Source organism: Ambystoma mexicanum, chromosome 10 (genome assembly GCF_040938575.1).
Source record: "Ambystoma mexicanum isolate Mex_15411 chromosome 10, UKY_AmexF1_1, whole genome shotgun sequence".
In the NCBI taxonomy this organism is placed as follows: Eukaryota; Metazoa; Chordata; class Amphibia; order Caudata; family Ambystomatidae; genus Ambystoma; species Ambystoma mexicanum.
The window spans coordinates 193,220,965-193,242,078 of record NC_090932.1 but is presented as its reverse complement, the minus strand read 5'-3'; the positions used below and the strand labels follow the sequence as shown (position 1 = coordinate 193,242,078).

Here is a 21,114-nt window from a genome sequence, read left to right as displayed (position 1 = left end):
TAGAGTTGTTCTATCTTCCTTATTTGTACTACCGAGCGATGCCCTGTCAAGCTTTGAAGTGTTACTACTTTCAGCTAGATCTGCCCGTTGGTTCATTGAGGAATTCGATCGACCCTGTTTCATACTTGATGCTCTTTTATTGTGTTTGTCCTTAATAATAGGCACTAGTATACTGTGCAGTAGATTGGAAACCCGGGCCGAGCTGTTATCCAAGTGATTCTGGATTCTGAATCCTTCAACAAACAGCATTTTGGCATGCATCATCGCAATAATTGTGGTTTGATCTTTCAATTGGTTGCCTATTTTCTCTTATAGCTTCATAAAAGGCACCATGGTAGTATATAGGGCAGCAGTTGTGTTGGTGTGTCTGCCCTATCGAACAGGGAGGCTGTCAGATGTTTGAGCCGGTGCTGGATCGGATGGCATCATGGGCTCAGTAAGGGTGGCACGATCTGCTGCTGCTGGTGGGAAGTTGTTGAATTCATCCAGACCCAGAGAGGTCCTCATTATCTGTTTGATCAAAAGAGGCTAAGTCAGCTACCCATGCGTCTAAGGATTCTTTTGTCCTGTTGAAGGCTCCTTGCTGTACATTCTGAGGTGCGCTGTTCCAGCATGGAGGCACCAGCACCTCGGTGGCGTTGATGGCCTTTCTTGCCCCTATTGTCTCTTAAGTGGGTATGAGCCATTCTATCATCCTCAATGATACTTGTGCCTTTAGGGGAGACAGTTCTGGGGTCAATGGACAAGGTGCTCTCCAGTAGAGCATGGTCCGAGTCTTCGCCCCGGGGGTAAGGCTCTTCACTAGCACAGTTAGATTGAGCTGAAGATCCTTGGTGGCAGTTCGCTGATGATTTCCTGTAAAAGAAACGTTGGTTTGCTAAAAGGGTCGTAGATGTCGAGCCCGACGGTTTCCAGATGTTTTTTGTTGATTGATTGGTTGGATTTTTCGTTGCTGCGCCCTTCCTCAGGCCCCTTATTTGCTTTAGGCAGTTTGGCAGTTGGGGGGGCTTATATTGACGTTTCAGGGTTTTCTGCAGTTCAGGCCTTTCAGAGGGTCCATAGGATCTGGGCGGTCAGAACCTGCCAAACCAGGTTCTGAGGTGTTGGTTCCTCTGTTTGATGAATTAAAGAGGTAGGCTATAGAGGAATGAGGCACAGAGGTCTTGCTATCGTTAAGCCTTCTAGGCTCGCCTCCTCCAAATGAAGGGTGTTGTGCACCCCCTTCCCATAGGTCTTGGGCTGAATAACGAGAGGGCATGCTCTCAAGGCTTGACGGGAGTGTTTCAATATCGGTCGAGGGCTCAACGCTTGCAGTTAGTGTTTTTGCTGTGTCTGGAGTAGCCCATGTTAACAGGGATAAATCTCCTCTGACAGGTGAATTGCTTTATGGTCCAAGGCATTCGATGTAAAAAGTTTAGAAATTGAATCATCAGGGTGGCCACAGTTGCTGCTGTTCTGGTTGCTGGAAGTGTTGTGCTCCTCCATAAGGTGGGACGTGTTCAAATTATCAATGCAGAGACCTGTGCTAGCCCCAATATTCACACAAATGTCAAACGGGCAGGCAGCCTCGCCCGTAGCCACATGCTCGTAGGCGAGCGGCTGACAGTCATTATTGGACCCACTGTTAATATTGGGAGACACACTCACCTCAGGGGTTGAAAGTGCCCGGATTCTCCTGCTTCCTATGTTTGCCAAACCGGTCAATGATGCCTCCTCTGACATCACGGGTGATGTGGTGTGTCCAGTGGCAGTGCCAGCAAATGCCTCGGACTCGCTATGGGCATATGTGGCTGTTACTGCTTACATATTCATGTGGCCGCCAACCACCACCTGACACAGACTGCAGCAACTCTTCGTCAACTCTACGGCCGCTATTCAGCAGGATGGGATTTTTGAAGGCTGACTCCTCCTCCTCAGGGACAAACAGAATAGACAGACTGTAGAGACTGCGGCAACTCTTCATCAACTCTGTGCTGGGTCTCTCCCCCACTTGCTGTGCCTAAGGAAACCAAGGGCAGCACAGCTCGAACAGAGTTCCGAGCAGTTCTTTCCCCTTTTCTCAGATGAGTTTGAATTGTCCGTGATGGTCTGTGCATATATTGCATTATATGCCGGGTACCAGTGAATGAGCCTACAAATAAACGTACTTGTACAATCTTTACAATTTCCTTTGTTTATTGCATCAACAACTTTACAATGGTGACAACGATGGGATGCTGAAGACAGCACCACCCCCTCGATCTATTACACCCAAGGATAGATCGAGAGGCAGAAGAAAAACGTAACACCAATTTGCGGCCAGACAGTACGCAAGGAGTCATGCCTCCACTCATGTTCTTTCAAACCCCACGAGAGACAGTTATCCTGTGTAATCAATGGAAGCTCCAGTTTCATATTTACCTAGAGGCAAAAATTGGAATTGAATTTGCCCCTGAAAGTAGTCTGCACTCTTGAGGAATGCAATGGACACTGAAGGTCAGGAGTTGTTTGCCCTGGCTAAATTAGCAAATAAACCAGACGGTTTAGCTCACAATAATGGTTATGAAGACGCAATGGCCAGGTTGGCACTCCGGTTCGGAAAGTCCCGTACATAGTAATGGAAAGTCAGAAGTTCTACACCAGGCTACAATCTACGTCGGAATCGATAGAGGACTTTGTCACTGCACTTAACTTGTGAACAAATGCACATTTGGAAACCTGGCTGATTCAATCCAAGAAGCAGTATGGGTGATTAGAGAATTGACTCTAGAAAAAACGATAACCATCACCGAAAACAGAAAATGATCACTGAGCTCCATAGGGGAAGTAAGCTAAGTTACATTCGAAGATTTTTGCACAGTACGAAGAAGACTGGACAGACCAGGCCGAGAAAGAACCATTGCAGATCTCTGGAAGAGGCTTCACAACTATGCCCCCAGTTAAAAAAAAAAAAAAAAACAGGTGAGAGAACTTTTAATATTTAGGTGTGGCAACCACATAGCTAGTGACAAGTCATGCCCTGCTACAGGAAGGAAGTGCCACAAAATGGGGCATTTTGCCGCAATGTGCAACTCTGGAAGACTGTACTCTGTAGAGACAGTACAAGGAGAATCGGACGATGAAGAACAGAGCAAACAACTTGAGCAACTTTTTCTGTGTGTGGATGGCAAAGCCACTACTCCCAAGAAACCATTTTGTGACATAAAAATTGATACCAGCACCATTGTATTAGCAGATTCAGGATTCGAGAAGGGAATTTTACCTAAAGAGACCTATTTCCAGCTCTTTCCTAGATGTAGAGAGCACTTTCATGCAACAGATATAAATCCTGGATCCTATGGAGGCCTCAAAATCAAACTAATTGGATATAGGAGCAGCAGAGTCTCCTTTAAACGATGCACAGCCGTGATCAAGGTGTACATGTAAAAAGAAAGGCCTTCATTTCCTACGTTGGAATGATCAGAGGCTCTTAGAGATAAAACTGGATCTGTGTTCTCCTGAGCACGTGTTCACAATCCAACACTGTGCTGTCGCGGGTATACTTGATGCCCAGCGTGACACATTTTGTGATGAACTCGGGAACGCTAAAATGAAGTACATTGTGTACATTAATGCCATGCCTACCAAACACAAAGATCGACCTGTACCTCTGAAAGCTTACCAAGACCTCCAGCAATTGATGGACAAGCTCCTCCTCCAAGGTCTCATTGAGCCATTGGAAGTCACAGAATGGCTCAGCCCAATTTTACTCAACAAGAAACAAGGCAACAGCAAAATGCATATGCATGTCGTCCTTGGCAGTCTCGAATATCACAATCTGTTGCTATTGGTACAAAAACGCAAAGGTCTTTATGAAACTGGATCTAAAGAATGTATACCATCAAATCAGTTTGCATCGCAATACAAAGCACCTCACGGCATTTGTCACACCTGAAGGCACCTTTGAATATATCTGAATTCCTTTTGGCCTATCTTCAGCAGCAGTCGTTCAAAGGCTAGTTACGAATTTACTCAGAGGCATACCCCACACAGTGTTCTTCCAAGTAGATCTCTTGGTATATGGCCATAACAAGGAATCGCATGACACCACTCTCGCAACAGTCCTCCACACATTTGAGAAAAACTGACTGACTGCAGAAGGAAAAAATGCATACTCAGTAGACCCAAAGTTATAGATCTAGGTTACACAATTCCAGCTGCAGGTATTCACCCCAAGGTATCATTAGCAGAAGTGATCATGAATGCTTCCAAACCAACCACGAAAGACGAGCTATGCTAATTCATGGGGTTATTGCAGTACTATGCGAAATTCCTTGAGGCACTGACCATAAACCCCTTATTCACATATTGACATCTGTAGGGACATCAAAGTTAGCTGGACTTGCTACGAAGCTTCAATAATTCACATTCACTGTTGAGTACATGCTCAGCTGGCAAAACTCACAAGCTGATTGCCTATCCAGACTTGGATTACCTCACAAACCCTGTGAGGAATGAAACACAAGCGGCTGCGTCATAGCTCCGTGCAGGTCGCTGAAGAACACCCCACACACAGCACGTTAGCGAGCATATGGCTACATCATACCAAAGAAGACCACACTCTTGGGTAACTAACTAAGTTGATGAAGTTGGGATAGCTATCTGAAAAGAACCTTTCATCTCAATTATATCCGTACAGCAAGATTCAGGCAGAAATCGCTGAGGAAGAAAGACTCATCTGTAGAACAGACAAGCTAATACCACCTACAGATCTTATCCACACACTACTCATTTAAGCTCACAAAGGCCACATAGGCTGCATGTTGTCAAAATGTAGGTTAAGGGAACGCTATTGGTGGCCGGGCATGGACAGTGACATGGAGAGGCACATTGCTGCTTGCTCAGCATGTAAAGGAGTCAAGCACCTCATGACTTGTACTTCGAACGTGCAGTCTGTGGGATTGAAAGGGCAGCTCTGGCAGAAGATGGGCATAGATTTTTTTGGCCCAATGGATCAGATGCCGACTGAACAAATGTACGCACTAGTACTGATCGATTACACTTGCAAATGGATCAAAGCCAAATTTATGAATTAAATAATCACCGGAATGAGCATACAAATGCTCTAAAAAATGTTCACTAGGGAAGGATGACCTAGTGATTAGTTTCAGATAATGGAGTTCAATTTGTCTCCGGAGAAATGGTAAAGTTCTTAAAATATAACAACATAAAACACATTTGTTCAGCCGTGTACCACCCGAGAGGAAATGGACCAGTAGAAAGGGCAAACATTAATGATAAAGAAGCAATGCAGCAGGCTCCAGCCGGTGGGTAATGATGTGCAGAAAACAATATCAGCACATAAAGTTACGAAAAACGCCAAAACTGGGGTCACCCTTTTCCAACTGATAGGATGAAAAGCCCCCACAAGACTGAATCCTGCTTGGCCACATCCCAGGAACGTCCATCAAATGACAAGCATGTCAAGACTGAAAGTGAAGAACACCCAAAGCCAAAGGGAAACCTTCAACGGTCAAAGTGCAACATCGTCCAGAGCAATTAATGTAGGCGACATAGTATAGATATGGATGCCCCAGAAAGACAAGAAGACTTATTTGAAATACATTAGACCTGTATCCTCACTGGCGTGCAAGGAGATAACATGTCTATTGAAGGCCACAAGAAGTGGAACATGGCTGGAGAAGCGCTCCACAAGAGGATCAAAAGAACTGTCAACCAAGTTTCATGACCAAGAATACACAGCAACTCTCAGCTAGAAATAGCGGAATAAAACAGGTCATTCACAGAAGAGGAACGAGCTGAGCAAAACGGCCAAAAAGATCCAAGAAGCAATGAAGATGAAATGAAGAGAACACAGAGGAAGACTCATTTTTCTTTCACTGCCCAGGGCGCTGCCGCACTGTCCGTAGTCCTTTATTGAATTGTACGCCTGGTGCCCGCGAATTGAACCTACAAATAAAGACCCCTGTGCAACCTTTACAATTCTCCTCTGTTTCTTGCATCGGCTACTTTACAAAATTCTATATGATGTCATGGGCAGAGGGGGTGTCCGGTTATAGGTCCCATGATGCTACTTCCGCTACCCCATAGCATTTTGGCGAAAGTGCGTCACTGGAGGATGTCGGTGAGGGAGTGGCGGAGAGTAGAGATACCGCTGTTGTCATCTTTAGGCTGTTGGAAGGATTTTCGTTGTAAGTTTGATGCAAAAGAGTGGATACCAAATGCCAAACGCCACCCGAGCCTGCAATGCACGGGAACGGCAGAGGGCCCGATGGGGCTCGCGCATCGTGCTGCACAGTGGTGCGCCGCTAGCAGGTGTAAATGGGCGGGTGTGCATAGAGAGAAAGAGAAACTCGAGTGGGGCAGGGCGGGAGGAGATGCAGAGGGAAGTGACAGTGCTTGGGAGGGGAGGTCAGAAGGCGGGCGTGTCTGCGCCCTGCAGGCAGGACTGGCTGCCTTCTTCACGCTCTCCTTTCTCGGCTGCGCGGGGACGCGTTCTGCTGTGACCCGCTCCGAGGTGTACCCGCAAAGAGGGTGAGTGTATGTATGACCTGGTGTGTGCTTGGTGCAAGGGGCGACCTGGGATGGAGGCTCTGGTAAAGGTGCTTATGTCATGCTACTCTCATGCTACTCTTTAGACAAATGGCCTTAGGTTAGGTCCAAAAGTCAGTCGCGTGCTAGCTAGTCATGCCTGCGAGGTGGGATCAGAGCAGCAACCGCACGGCGACAGCCAGTCACGGGTCGGTAGCCCTGGGAAGAGTGTAGGACCGGGACAGAGTCGGTAACATGTCCGGATGATGCCCGTAGACTTCTGGTGGGGTCGGGTGAGTTTCACCCCAAGCTTATGCTGGCTGTGGGTCGCGGTATGGCTATCGATTCCTTATGTGCCCATGCCGCCCTAGCCACCGTTTCACAGTGTACCCGGCTCTGCACCCGACACCCAGCGCCCTGAAGCGAGTCTCTTCAGCTGATCTCAGCGCAGATATGGGGGGGGGGGTGCTCAGCGGAGAGTCCCTGCGCCACACTCGGGCTGCTGGCGGTGCGCCTCAAACCCTTCGTGACCTTTCCATCTAATCTCGCACTGCCACTGACTCTCTGTGTGACCTTGGTCCGACGAGTCACACACACCACCCTTCGCCGAAGACTCGAAGTGGTTGTTTACCGCGCGCTCGCCCGGGGTGTGATGTGATGTGATGTACCCTGTGGTCATGACGCAACCTCCATAATTTGCTCTCTGGGGGGGGGCATCTTTGTAGACAGCAGTGTACCTGCTTTGCTTGCTGGACCGGTGCCGAGGCGCCGTGCACGCTGCCCGTCTGCATGCGCGCCCGCGGGCTTCTCGTTCGGCGAGTTGTTGGTCTTCCTTTGTGGCGAGGCCCTGGCAGGATGTCGTTTCGCTTTGCAGCGATGTCCGTTTGTGCTATGGTTGGCGTTTGCGGTTCTGCTATGATCTCGTGCGCTTCCGCAACGGCGGGGCTTTGACGTGCGGAGGAGGATCTGCTAACATGCACGGAAACCCAGTGGCGCCGAGTACGCAGGTGCTGCGGGGCTCTTGGACCCACCACCCAAGCCCTCCCCACCCCCCCACTGGCGTCAATTTCGCGAGTGCCTGTACTTGCAATGGGACTTTTGTTGGCAGCGGTACAAGCGACCCTGCTATCTCGGGTGATCTTATTGCGGTAATGCTCAGAGTTTGGCCACCCTGTGATGTTTGCCCGTAACTTAGTGCGTGCAATATATTCAGTTCCTCGCCTTCAGGTAATGTTGTCAGGGTCCCTTTTAAAGGGTGGCGTTTTGGGGGTTTGCTTGGACTCCTACGCAAGTGTCTTCGATACTTTCAGGGGTGTATCGCATTGTAAGGATTAAATACTGTTTCTCGTCTGCGACGTTTGTGCTTGATTTCCTGAGCAGGCGACTATGTTTTGCTCTGAATAGCTCTGTAGACTCTTACTGGGGGCCTCGATGTGGAAAGACGAACAGTCGAGGAGCAGCACAGCCCCCCGTCTCCCCATGAAATCATGCGGCAATTCAAGAAAGTATATGTATTTAAAGAAAATCATTAACGATGCAAAGAGCCTGCTGCCAGTATACCCACGGCGCCCCTTTCCTTGTCTCCCCCACGGCTGTTGGAGACATCCCGACCTCTCTGTCTTAGTTCCTTTCCAGTTTGGACCCATCCCCTCGTACTCGAATGTCAGCGGCATACTTGCCACCGGAAGGCCTAGCACCCAGCAAACGCTCAAAGTAAATCACACCTGTGCATGTTTGTAATACACCAGTTGCCCCGAGCAGCCAAACGTAGCTCCTGGGATTAAGTTTACCAGCCCCTCCTAGGGTAAAACCAGGAGCTAAATTGCTCCTAGTAATTTCCAACCCTGCAACAGTATATGTGAAATGGGATGATGTGAACTCAGTGAACGGGAGAATGGCCCCCTCCTACATCCTACATATCTGGAAGGTCCTGAAGACCCTACTCTTAAAAGAACATCTCCCTGATTGCTCCGCGAACACTAATTCTCCCCTACAGCAGCACTCTGTTGCGTGCCAAGCACGTGCAGTGTGCTTGTAAGCCTCGGGTGTAGTCTTGTTTGCTGACTTCCTACGGCCATGATCCTGCATACTTCTGCAAGGTTCTTCTTGCAGCCTTGTGCCGGCCTCTGCTCGTGTCCAGTGCCGCAGAATGAGGGGGAACCCCCGTGGAGCTCAAGGGCACAGACCTTTAAGCTTCGGGAGCTGCCGATGGGGTACAGAGGAGGGAAGTGTTTAGTGTTGCTGCCGCCTGTAACTCGGGGCCGGCACCATTTTACATGTTTACCAACTTCGACAATGCAAACATTTGTAGTTGCCGCCACGCAACATGTGGCTGGCACCATGCTCTTGCTTACCAATACTGACCTGCAATTTATGTAGTTGCCGCCATATAAGAAGTGGTTGGCTCTAGATACTTGCACGCCATTCTACATAGTCTGTCAAGTATTTATTGTAACTGTTATATGCAACATGTATGTATGTATGTAATGCCTATAACTAAGTAAGCCTTCATAACAGCGTCACGATGCCCTAGGGCCGTTTGGTGCTTTACAAATTTAAATAAATAAGGGGTAAAGAAAGGCGACCATAAGTGACGCCACACCCATGCCCTCACCCGCTGTAGGACTCAAAGGAAGATCCTGATAGGGAGGGGACCAGGACCCAAGAAAAGGTGCTAATAGGCCTGCACCAAAACCCCTAGTGTTTCTCCCCCTTGTCAAAAGGGGAGCTCACACTAACAATAGGAGAGGAGAGAGGCAGGAAGCCACGCACATAGGTGCCAAGTGGCTGTTGACACAGGCCGGCCATTTGGGTGTCCAGTAGCCATATCCTGGCATGGCTCCAGGGTATATTTGCCCTATATATTTTTTTTATAATGTGCCTAATACCATACCAGAGTTCGGTTTCTAAGTGCGGATCTGGGATTCGAACCTCTGTTGCTCTGCATGGTCTTGCTTCCAAGACCGTTGCCCTTGTGCTATCCTCCATTCACTGCTGGAGCAGCCCTGCAGAAAGAACACTCTGTTCGGAGTGCATATGGATTCTGCGCTCGCAGATTCATCTTTTCGTTTGCCCGGATCCGAACCACCCCTGGAAAAGGTACATTTGGCCAAGCACAGGGCAGCGGTTGTTGTCTGACAGTCGTGGAACAGAAGAGCAGAGAAGGCGCATTGGTCCTGGAAGGAAACTGCCATCAGGCACAGGAATGATCCCCAGCCAATTTGCAGATCCCAAACACACAGACCTGGGAGCTCATTCTGGGGGCACCCGGTGAACAAAGACGGGCAACACTGCACACTTGTTTCTTGGGGAATACTCCTAATACTCAGTTATGTTTTTATTAGTATTATGTTTAATAAAAAGCCACAGCTCTTTTATTGCCAACACAAAGCAAGTTTCTGTGTATTGTTTTATGTATTTGCTGTGTAGAGTGTATGTCCCTTTGAGCTAGCGGCTCTGCAGCTAATGAGCTTCCCCAATATTGAACTGGCCACCTTCTATTGTAGGGCGCCTGTGATGATGTTGGGGAGGGGGTGCTGAAGAACCTCATCCATGCCGCCTTCCTCAGCCTGCTAGCACGGTTCTGCTGCTTGGGCACTTACTTCTACAGACCCGTTGGTTCCTGTTGGGGCTTGTCTATGCATAGCCATGGGTGCACCTCTGCATTTGAAGGGAATAACAAATGGTGCTAGCACATGTTTCGTGCTAAGAGCGCTCTCGGGAGGCTTAGCGTTCTGCTTCATAAGTAGCAGGGGATCAGGACAAGACTGCAGGGAAACTTGGTGTTTCCGAATGAAGGTAGTGCACCTCTGCAAGCATCCGGAATATGCCGTCACCCGGGTGGGTGAACATACTGCCTACCCTGTTGTCTCGCCACTTAAGAAGCAGCTGAACTTTAAGGCTTGTCCCAACACTTTCAGTGCATGTTATGTAACACCACCCTTTAGTTTGAAGTTCCTCACTAGGAATAGTTGTGCCCAGTGTACTTAGCTGAGTTTCTGTCATGAGCGTCCGCTATGCTATGCGTGCATCTGCTTTGATGAGCATGTGTCCATCAGTTGTCTTTTGAGTCCCTTTTGTGGTAAACATCTGTTGTGCTGAGCGGCTGCTCTGGTGTGCTTGAGACCCCACAACAGAGGTGATGGCTGGGAGGTTTAGAATTAATCATAACTCCTGGCATTGCTCTGGGCAACCCTCCAGACCATCGTTCTTCTGTGGCAAGTGTGGACCTGCACACAGAGCTCCTTGTCTGGTGGCTAAGTGCAATTAGTAATTTGCATTGGACCAGTAGCAGAACTCTTGCGGGGTGGGGGGCAATCGAGTAGAAGATACGCTGACAGGTGGGCAGCGGTTCTGCGGTTAGCGCAGCATTGTGAGGTTGAAACGGAGGTCCTGAAAGTGCCATATGATCAGTGATGGCTTAATATTGCCAGCAAACATTTCAAGAGGATCCCACCTTGCCCTTTAAAACGCCCAGCTGCGATGGGTGGACATCTGAGGGGGAATGGGCACGGCTTGGTGACCTTCTTATTGGATCACAACGTTTTGCACAGTAACCTGGATCTTTTTGGTCCTTTCTGCGAAATGCTCACAGGGCTGACATTTTTGCTTCTAGGGGAGACCGTTCTTGATACCTTTCCTCTTTGCCTATTTAAATGTTTCGAAACCTGTAGCAAAATCCACTGTAAGTGTATAAAACGCAGCCTGGTGTGGCTCACAGCCCGATAAATGCAAGTTGTCCTAGTTGCAGTTCTAGCTTTAAAAATGTTCAAAGTGCTGGCACCCAGGAAAAGAAAGAAAGAATGCAGATTGATTGTAAAAGGGTGTCAGAATGCCGTTGCTAGGTAGTAATGCCTTGTGCACGCAGTGGCGATGCACTTCCGGGTGTGGGGAGCGACGAATGTCATTAGTTGTTGTGACTTCTAAGTCTTTGCTTCAAGTGAAGGACGGTCGAGCCCCATTTCTAGGTTCCCAAAGGTGTGCAGCACCCTGTGTCTGCTGTTCTGGCAGCCCTCCTGCCTCACCAGTTGCTTTTCCAGGCTTCTTTTGAATGGCTGCTTTAATGTTAATGGGACAGTAGTGCCGTCATGTCTTAGTGGCTTAAAAACACGTGATTGGTCAGTGCCAGCCCTTCACGGGAGTTCTGCTATTCGGGAACATTAACGCAACTCTTCACTCGCCTGTCCCAGCATTAGAACACAACTAACATTAGCTTCTTCACAGAATATAAAATTGCTCAAGCCTCCATAAAGGAGATGGATTGGAAGCCAAGGGGAAAGTACGCATACCATAGCATATATAATGGATATAGATTCAAAAAGACCAGGACGATTCATGCGACCGAGCATACATTGAGATTTTAGGAGGGCCACCTAGCCCGGCAGCCCATGAGTGGGGCTTTTTTGAAGAGTCTATTCTGATAACGAAATCAATCAATGGCTTGCCACTTCTAAAATACTCAGGACTGGCCAATGCTGGAAATTAACAAAATGTACCCTGGGATCTCGCCATCACTCACCCCCACCCCTTCTTCCATGTCATGTGGAAAGAGTGAGCAGAGTTATGTGGATGGGGCTGAGGTAGCGCCCCAGCCCAGGTCAAGGAACCAGATGTGGCACATCTGTGGGGCATCTGCAGGATTGACTGAGGCTTGGCGATTTGCATAAAAGTAAACAGCATTTGGGGACTATAAGAATGACTACAACATTCTATATCTGAAATTGAACTCTGTGAGTGGTTCAAGAAGGCAGTCCTCTTGAGCAAGTATTTCAAACTGATCTCTGCTAATATATATATATATATATATATATATATATATTAGGGTGCAGAAGGAGGAGATCAACACACAGATGGCATGCTTTTGGCCATAGACATTTGTTTATCAAATAAAAAGAGAGGCACCTAACTTGCCATAACTCTAAGAGGGGTTTCCTTGCCTCCACTAAAATACTAAGGGTTATGTTGAAATGTCTGTTCAACTTAAAAGACCCCCTTCCTGTGTTCAAATCCCTACCTCTGCCCTCACTCTCGTATTCAAACTAAAGATATACAGACAGGGTTTGTTGTACAGGAGATGGCCTCCCTTTGACTGAAAGTGTTAACCAAAATCCTATAAAATTCCAAGGATTTGTACCAGGGGCAATGTCCTCCTTCGGCTGGTTGAAAATGACCTGGTTCCTTATTTTACTGGCCAAGAGAATCGCCCCCTTCTCTTGGCATCTTGCTTCCACTAGCCTGAGAGAATGGCTCCCTTCCACAGGCTCTTCGATGTCCCCTTGTTACCAGGAGGACTCCCTTCTCCTGGTGTCTTGCTTTTCACAGCTCAACACAAGCTGGAGGAATAGCTCCCTTCCCCTGGTCTCTCTGATCTTTTCTTTAGGATACTCTGCAACAATTAAATGCTCAATATTGTAAGGGTCTCTGGCACAGGTTTCCCGTTTCTTGAGTTCGGCAGACTTAGTTCACTCTCCTGCCAAGTACTGCCACAAGGAAGATAACTTGTGTTTCTCTCCTTGTTTTGGTGAGGTTCCCTGACCTGTGTGTCTGTTCCTGTGACTTGGCAGACTTGGTCCACTAGCCTGGCAAGTACTGCCACGAAGAAGATGACTCGTATAGGTTTCTATTTCTCTTGAGTGCCGCAGACTTGACTCACTCCTGCCAAGTACTGCCATGAGGAAGATAACTTGTGTTTCTCTCCTTGTTTTGGTGCGGGTCCCAGAGCCGTATTTCTGTCTTCCTTTTTACTTACCAGACTTGATCCACTAGCCTGGCAAGTACTGTCACGAAAAAGATGATTTGTATTATGTTCTTGCTTAGGGTCCCTAACCCTCGTTTCTCTTATTCTTCTTAGATAGTGGTGCTTGACATTTCTCTGGAGGTCAGTGGGGTTTGCTCATCCACTGAAATGAGGAAGAGGAGCTTTCATGCAGGTTTGAAACATGTATTGGCCAATATGGGTATCCCATCTGTTGGGCCAAGGAAGAGCCGTTATTGTCTGCTTCCCTTCTAACCCCGAGTCCCTACCAGATCTCCCATACTGCCCTTTAGATTCACAGGGACCTCAGTATATTGCTGGGGCTTTCAGGGACCTCAGTATATTGCTGGGTCTTTCAGGGACCTGAGTATATTGCAGGGGCTTTCAGGGACAGGAGTTCCTTCTGCATCTGCGACAGTGGCTCAGTTTCACCCTGCACGGCTTGGCATCTTCAGATTTCTCTCTGTGACTGCAACAGCAGCACAGTACCTTTCTGTGTGGCTTGACCTCCTATCCGCTGTCTGGCCAGTGCTTGGGACTGCTCCTGCAGTGCCAGTGAAGAAATGCTGCAGCGGCTCAGCAGCGTTCTACGTGTTCATTCTCCTCTGGTTCCCCAATCAGCTTTGAAACTCTTGCGCCTGAGAGTTTCCACAGCTGCTGGCTATTCTGGCTGGAGTCGACCTATTGCTTTGTTCCTTGTCAGTTTTTATACAATGTAGCTGGCTCCCATGCGGATCATTGCATAAGTCCTTCATCCCTTCTGTTGTGTAGCTCTTCATACTTGCGCAGGGCCTCACCGTACCAGAACTTGGATGACAAGTGTTCTTCATATCTCCCATGCTCTTCCTCACCATAGTATTTCCAAGTCCGTTGAGATTCTCTACCTTCTACCAGGATATGGGTCTATTGTCTACAAAGAGGTAATTAGAGGGAACAGGGGTTAGAGTATGTGGGGTGTGCTGTTGTTATAAGGGATGTACACTAGATGGTTGTCCTTATCCCCCTCCCCCATTATACCACTCCTAGAGGGACTATTGGGTAGCAGCCTCCTTGCCCTAGCCTCATGGGAAGGGGCTCCCCCTTGGGGAGAAGTGACGACACGTAGTGAATCATCACAATACATACTCGTGCTGAGAGTGCCCATTTATGGACGTGAGGCTTGGGCTGGTTGGCACAGAGCTAATAAATAACACTGAGTTCCCTGCAGTACTGCTCCTCTGACACAGTGAGCCCAAGAGCCGAAATTGCCAAGGTTTTTAGTCCGGGTGTTCAGCCTCCACTGAATGACCGTCTGGCAAGACACATTTTGCCAGAGCACAGCTCTGTCGTCTTCCAACCCAGTTCCTCCCCTCGGACCGGAAGTTTTCAAAGGTTAGCCACCATCGCGCCTAGAAACACTTGTGTACAGGCGTGTTATAAATGCCATGTTGTATATCATATCATATACCATGAGATTAGTTTCCCGGGATCACACACATTAACAGGCGAAGCTGGGATTTGAGCTCCGTCTGCAATTCCACGTCTGACCACATTTCTGTACAGCAAGGTACAATTATTTATGAATGTTTGACTTCTAGGAACTAAAAAAAAGACCCTATTTTGCAGATCTAATTTGGAATGTATCCAAATGGAAAAATAACACAACCTGACATATTTTATAAAAACATGTTCTGCAAAAGGAGAATGATTTTGAGCCCCACTTTCTCCACTGTCATGGGAGGTGCATAAATAAAAGAAAATTAAATAGTGAGCCTAAAAACCTGTTATCTGGTTTTCATTAGAGGTTTAAAGCTTTAAATAGAGCAAACAAACAGGATTGTTATTCATTAGGTACAGGTGAACATTTTAAATTGTACAAAAACAGAAACTGTTCTTTGTTTCAAATGAGCAGACCTGAACATGGTGCCAGCTGAAAATGTGTGATGGATCGTGGGGGGCCCATTGGGAGCCCCCTTGCATAGAGCGGGATAAAACAGTCTGAGGCACTCTTGGGGGTTCATACATTATAATTGAAGTAAAGAAATGCAGCTAGGCTTTAATCACCGTAGATTGTCGCGGGACCGGTAGCGAGAGGGAGCCAAAACACTAAATGTCCTCTGAGAAGCTATTAATTGTGCTTTGTCAGCAATAGGCTAATGAAGATAAACCCAGAGTAACAGGGCAATGAGGTGACACTGCAAAGGCCCAAGGGAGGTGACTGTCTGATGATGACCGCAAAGGCACCCTGAAACTCGCATTCTCCAGCATTGGATCTTTCATGGATTCACATGCTTAGATTAGAATATTCCCTGTCAGGCTGGGAACCCTCTGTATATTTATTAAGATGTTTTCTATTGGAAAGAATTCGACACTTCTGTGTCCTATCTATGTAGTTTTGGGCCACTTACGCATGCCCCAATAGGACGTACAGTATAAATAGCCCCGCCCCCGCGGCTCCCTTCAGATTTCAACCGTCTCAAAGTAGCGGGAGCACCTCGTGTTTTCTACTCTTTACAAGGTTGAATTTTGTCTTTCTTTCCCAATGTCTGGGAAGGCGTTGTTCCGCCCGTGTGCCACATGCGGACTGAAGAAAGTCTACGAAGGAGAAGGGCACATGGATTGCCTTTATTGTCTTCACCCGCATCATTCTGCAGACAACTGTGAGATTTTTAAGGGATTCTCACAGAAGACGCTGAAAGATTGTAATAGGCGTCTGGTGACGTGGCTGAATGAAGGGGCCTAACCTTCATCAGAGGTAGGATCTGCGCATAGTCTGGCATCAAGGCCTAAGTCTCCAGTAGTTCATCGCCGCTCTGTATCTGTACAGCCTCCGGCGAAGAAGCCACGTTCTACAGCGAAACGTTCCTTGTTGGGAAAACATCTGGTGAAAGAATCCTCTTCGTCAAAACATGGTTGTGGGGACCAGGACCGCCAACAAGGAAAATCTTCCTCTTCATCTTTGTCGAAAAAAGGGAAAGATCCTTTAAAGACTTCCTCCTCAGGGGACCATCACAGGTCTTCCTCGAGTAGGGACTCGACGAAGCATAGGTCTAGCTCAAAAAAGGCGGGATCGCCTAAGGAGCCTGCGTCATGGCCACCACCGTCGTCAACGGGAGTTCCGTTGTCGACGGGTTCATTACCACCGGCGTAGACAATACCTGCAGTGGCTTCGTTGGCTCCGGCAGCGATGATTGAAGTGGCTCCAAGATTGACATCGCCGACGTTGGATCCTCCGGAGGTTTGGCAACCGGCAGTATACGATGCAGTTTTGCCAGACACCCTATTGCAGCAGGAATCGGCTTTCTCAGTATCGTCAATGGAGGAAGACCATGAACAAATTGTTTGTCCAACTGATCTTGGCTTGCAAGGTGTTGGCTCATCGACGATCTCGGGAATGCAAAGTGTCCCCGTTACATGGTCTTTGCTAAATCCTCAGTCGGTGTTATCCTTACAGGTGTTGACCACACTGCAGTCTCTATTGAGCCAATTGGACGCAAAGTTACCCCCCATAGGTACGCCTCCAGAGATACCGGCGATACCTGCCGACGACGAACCAGGCCCCGCTCCGCGTCAACAACCGGGTTGCCAGCCTCCCGTCCAGTAAGCGAGGAGCCTCCCCGCTCACACCCGGAAGAAGGGGAATTGGAAGATTCAGAGTCAGATCAAGGGCCTAGAGACTCTTTTTTGGACTTTTCATCATCCCCTTCGAGAGTTCCTACATGGGAATTGGAAGCAGACGTGGAAGCTTCTAGATGCCCAGCCCAGCCGTCACCGCCAGTTGACATCGGCTCCTTTCACGCGATGATGGGGAAAGCCTGTAATGAATTTGGTCTGACCCCAGAGGAAGAAAATAAGGAATGCTTCTTATTCGACCATATGGGGAAGAGGAGGTCCAATATAAGGTGCTTGATATGCCATGTGAGGGTGAGCAGTTGTTCGGGGAGAAAGTGGACGAGGCCCTTAAAGGCATGAAGGAAGACTCAGACACGGCAAGGTCGCTGGGAGCCTTACAAAGTGGTAGAGCATTTCGGTCCTTTCGCCCCTTCCGCAGAGCGTTGGGAAAGTCCCGATTTGTGGCATCCAGGGATCGGAGTTTCAACAGGTCATCAAACTCCTCCCAAGGTTACAGGTCATGTCCAAACGACATGAAGCCGAGATTTCCAGGCTTCTTGGAGAAGAGGAGGACAGTCTTCGTCCACCAAAGGCAAGCAGTCAAAGCCCCAACAATTACGAGCTACAGGACGTCCTGGGAGCCAGAGTGTCCCGTCGCGTCGACTAGTGGGAAAGGATAACATCAGACCATTGGGTGTTGGACACAGTAAAACTAGGCCACTCTTTGCAGTTCAAGAACATACCATCTCACATTCCACCTGTGTATTCGGTGCAACCCATCTTCACATATTACAACAGGAAGTGGTGCTTATGCAGCAAAAATGGGCTATAGAATCTGTTCCGGTGGCCGAGAGAGGTCTGGGAGTTTACTCCCGTTACTTTGTGGTCAAAAAACCCAACGGCAAGTGGCGACGCATTCTGGACCTTCGAGCTCTCAACAAGACTCTACAACGTCTGAAGTTCAAAATGCTTACACTTCAGGAGGTCATCCGGTCTATACAGCCGGGGGATTTTCTGGCGTCGTTTGACCTACAAGACGCGTATTTCCACATACCCATGCGTCGACGACACAACATTTCTAAGGTTCGTAGTTGGTCAGAGTCATTACCAATTCAAAATGCTTCAATTTGGACTGAAATCGTCTCCCAGGACGTTCACAAAATGCTTGGCTCCAGTGGCAGCATGGCTGCGAAGAAAAGGTCATCATGTTTACCCTTACCTGGACGATTGGCTGGTAAAGGGCTTGTCGCCGGGAATGGCGCAAGCAAGCCTAGAGGCCACCATCGAACTTCTGCCGCGGTTAGGCTTTGCAATCAACTTTGAGAAATCCTGTTTAGCTCCCTCAAGGAGCTTGGTATTTTTCGACACGGAATTCCAAACTCGTTCAGGACTAGTGAAGCCGTCCTTCGAGAGAGTTCAAAAACTCAAACAAAAAGCGAAGGAATGGAAAGATGGCACCAGAGTGTCAGTCCAGAAATACATGTCACTGCTAGGGGCCATGGCGTCGTGTATCCCGTTAGTGAACAACTGTCGTCTCTTCATGAGACCAATACAGGAATTTCTGGCAGACCGATGGTCTCAAAGTTGCGAATTGTGGTCCGACAAGTTGAGCATCAGCAGCGAGCTTCTACAATCGCTTCAGTGGTGGCACCTCTCAGACAATCTGACGAGAGGGATGCCCCTGAAGGAACCGGATTTTCAGTTGACGGTGGTAACGGATGCATCGCAGACAGGATGGGGAGCCCATCTGGGATCCTTGCAAGTTCAAGGCCAATGGTCCCCAGAAGAGTCGACCCTTCACATCAACGTGTTGGAGTTAAGAGCGGTACGTTGGGTGCTGAAATCATTTTTACCACACATACGGGGATCGGTCGTAAGAATATTAACGGACAACACAACAACAATGTTCTACCTCAAGAAGCAAGGGGGCACTCATTCCAGAATGCTCTTGAGAGAAGCTCAGGAAATATGGCGTTGGGCCCTCGAACAGGAAATTAGCTTAATGGCTTACCATCTGCCAGGGCTGAACAATGTACAAGCAGACTCTCTCAGCAGAGAGATGAATCAACTGCACAAGTGGGAATTGAACGAACAACAACTGGCAAACATCTTTAAGAAGTGGGTCATCCTTCTCTGGATCTTTTCGCAACCCGAGACAACAAGAAGTGCAGACATTACGCGAGCAGATGGCCACAACCCGGCTTGCTGGGGGAAGCATTCTCCTTTCCGTGGACTGGCAGGTTCGCATATGCGTTCCCCCTGTTTCCGCTCAATTGACAGACCCTCCAGTGGGTTCACAAATACTCTTGTCGTGTGATTCTAGTTGCTCCTTACTGGGCGAGACAGTCGTGGTTTTCAGACCTGCTCCAGCTGTCGATAACAGAGCCAGTGAGGTTCCAGAAGATTCCGGACCTTCTATCCCAAGACAAGGGAGCAGTTTGACATCACGACCCGGGTGCCCTCAGCCTGACAGCTTGGCTCCTGACTTCTCCAAGTTTGGGGCGCTGAACATTTCCTCGGATTGCCACCGAATTTTAGTGGCAGCGCAGGCTCCTTCCACGAATACTTCATATGCATGTAAGTGGAAAAGATTCTGTTTGGTGCAGGGACCAACCAGGGGTGGACCCCCTAAACATCGCTTCAGAGCAAGTTCTTCCATATTTGCTACACTTAGCGGAAAGAGGGTTGTCTTTCTCCTCCATAAAGGTTCATTTGGCAGCCATTTCAAGATTTACTCGTAAAAGACATTCAACTCCGTTGTTCAGCGATCGACTGGTTAAGCATTTACTGAGAGGGTTATTTCGGACCTTTCCTCCAGCCAAAAAGTTCCCTCCTAATTGGAGTCTCAATCTGGTGCTGTCAGGACTAATGAAGGCTCCTTTTGAGCCTATGTCGTCGTCCTCCCTAAAGTTTTTGTCGTGGAAAATTGCCTTTTTAGTGGCTATTACTTCTGCAAGAAGACAGTCGGAGCTGCAAGCATTGGTGATTGATCCCCCATCAAAAGTGGTATTGGCAACCAACCCTCATTTTATACCAAAAGTTCCAACTACATTCCACAAGCATTCTTCAATTGTGCTGCCAACATTCTTCGCGGCGGCCTCTTCTTTCACGGAAAAAGCTCTCCATATGTTGGATGTCAAAAGAGCTTTGAAGTTTTACCTCAGTCGTACTCAAGATTTTAGGCGTACGAGACAACTGTTTGTGGTTTATGGGCCTTCGGTAAAGGGAAAACCGATCTCCAAACAAGGACTAGCCCGCTGGGTGTCGACAATTTCCTTCTGCCACTCTAAAGCAGGGAAGCCTCTGGAAAGACGTCCAAAGGCTCACTCAACAAGATCCACCTAGTCATCGGCGGCATTGTTGTCCGGAATCCCGCTGGTGGACATCTGTCAAGCGGTATCATGGTCGGTGCTGCATACATTTACTCAGGATTATTGCCTATAGCAACAGCATGCAGCGGATGTGCGATGGGACAAGCAATCCTGCAACGCCTGTTTCAGTAAGGTAAACCCCACAGAGGGGTGTATCCTCCTGTCAATGTACCATGATTGGGGTTTTGTATTGCTAACTGCATGTGCGGCTCTTTTAATATTGGTTTGCATTGCACACCTCCAGATTAGGAGTACTGCTATATAATCTATTCTAAGCATGTTAATCCATGAAAGATCCAATGCTGGAGAAGGGAGTAATTTCTTATCTTTAACTCCATTTCTCCAGTGTTGGTATCTTTCATGGATTCACATGCGCCCGCCGTCCTCCCCTGAATGCAAACTGAATATGCCCCTACTACTTTGGGGATTAAAATCTGAAGGGAGCCGCGGGGGCGGGGCTATTTATACCAAACGTCCTATTGGGGCATGCGTAAGTGGCCCAAAACGACATAGATAGGACACAGAAGTGTCACATTTTTTCCAATGGAAAATGTCTTAATAAATATACCGAGGGTTCCCAGCCTGACGGGGACTATTCTAATCTAAGCATGTGAATCCATGAAAGATACCAACGCTGGAGAAATGGAGTTACAGGTAAGAAACTACTCCCTTCTACAAAGTGCACATTTAATATCCCGAATGAAAGGAATAAGGAATATGTGGCTGTGGCTATGGGCTAAACCAAGGTTGACCAACATACGGCCCGTGGGCCACAATGCGGCCCTCCAAGCCACTTCATGTGGCCCGCGAGGCTGTACAGACAACGTTGAACAAATAATGAAATAAACCGGGCCGTGGTGGAGGACTGTTACTGCCTCTGGTGCCCCC

At 48.2% G+C, this 21,114-nt stretch overlaps 1 protein-coding gene across 2 annotated transcripts in view; it reads left to right on the top strand.

Moving 5' to 3' along the window:
• Positions 1-6,360: 6,360 nt before the first annotated feature.
• PDLIM2 (PDZ and LIM domain 2) overlaps positions 6,361-21,114 on the top strand; it is a 439,577-nt gene continuing 424,823 nt past the window's right edge. The window contains exon 1 of one of the 2 annotated variants that reach the window (XM_069617703.1): positions 6,361-6,513. The gene's annotated coding sequence lies outside the window, so the exon portion shown is untranslated. The remainder of the gene's footprint in view (positions 6,514-21,114) is intronic. The other variant, XM_069617704.1, reaches the window with a different exon arrangement.